Source organism: Pyxicephalus adspersus, chromosome 10, assembly GCF_032062135.1.
Source record: "Pyxicephalus adspersus chromosome 10, UCB_Pads_2.0, whole genome shotgun sequence".
Taxonomy (NCBI): domain Eukaryota; kingdom Metazoa; phylum Chordata; class Amphibia; order Anura; family Pyxicephalidae; genus Pyxicephalus; species Pyxicephalus adspersus.
In genome coordinates, this window is record NC_092867.1 from 32,220,009 (window position 1) to 32,221,022 (window position 1,014).

Consider the following 1,014-nt stretch of genomic DNA (forward strand, 5'->3'; position numbering starts at 1 on the left):
TCACTTGGTATGTGTTAAGATGCTGAATTGTTGCAACATTGGATACACACAATATATACTAAAGGGTCAAATTCATACACACTCACCTGTCGTGCTGTAGTTGTATCTCCCTTTAGGAAACCTGACTTTTTTTGATCTTTTGTAAAAATGCTAAATCCAGTACTTTCATTTTCACCTATTTTTCCCTATTTGAGTATTCGTTCTGAGACAACATGCAATCATGTTTCAGAATAGTGCATAACAGGATGGATAATGGTTACATCCTCCAGAAGTATGCAAGCTTAAATGGCAGTTTCTGGATTTCTTCCATGACCATGATCAAATTAGTCTCAATGGATAACTTCAACATTGTCTCCATGATCTATGGACCTTAGTGGTTTCAGAACATTCTGTTTCAGACCAAATAAAAATAGTAGAAAGTCACATGGTTTCAGTATGACATCCAGGGAAGTTGTGGCTTCTAATACAGTCTCTCTATAGATAGGGGGTAGGATCATTTGTCTAAGATATTTTACCATGAAAATGGTGGTATCGGCAGCCATTAAAGTTTGAAAACAGAAGTGGGAGAGGAGTCATTTCTGTAAAATATAGCTATTCCACAGCTCTGCTCTCTGGAACAGACTATATTCAGCACAGGATGTTACTGCTACTTGTAAGGGGTAATAATTTGATTTGCAGGGGTACTTGGTGTACACAAGAGGAAATAAAATAATTCTGCTTAACTTAAACTAGTTCCTCAGGGCATTTCTAGCCACCTAACCCCAGCACTTACTCAAGTCCCCCTATTCAAAATCTGAGGAAGACATACAAGCTTTATGGAACTATTTGTATGCTTCAATGTTAACCATTTAAAGATGGACAGATGACTACTGGTAAAGCCTCATAACTCTCATAGGCTTTAACAGCACACTAGAAAATATAGACTTTCTTTCCTAGACAATACTAGATTGTAAGCTCTTCGGGGCAGGGTCCTCTCCTCCTGTATCACTGTCTGTATTAGTCTGTCATTTGCAA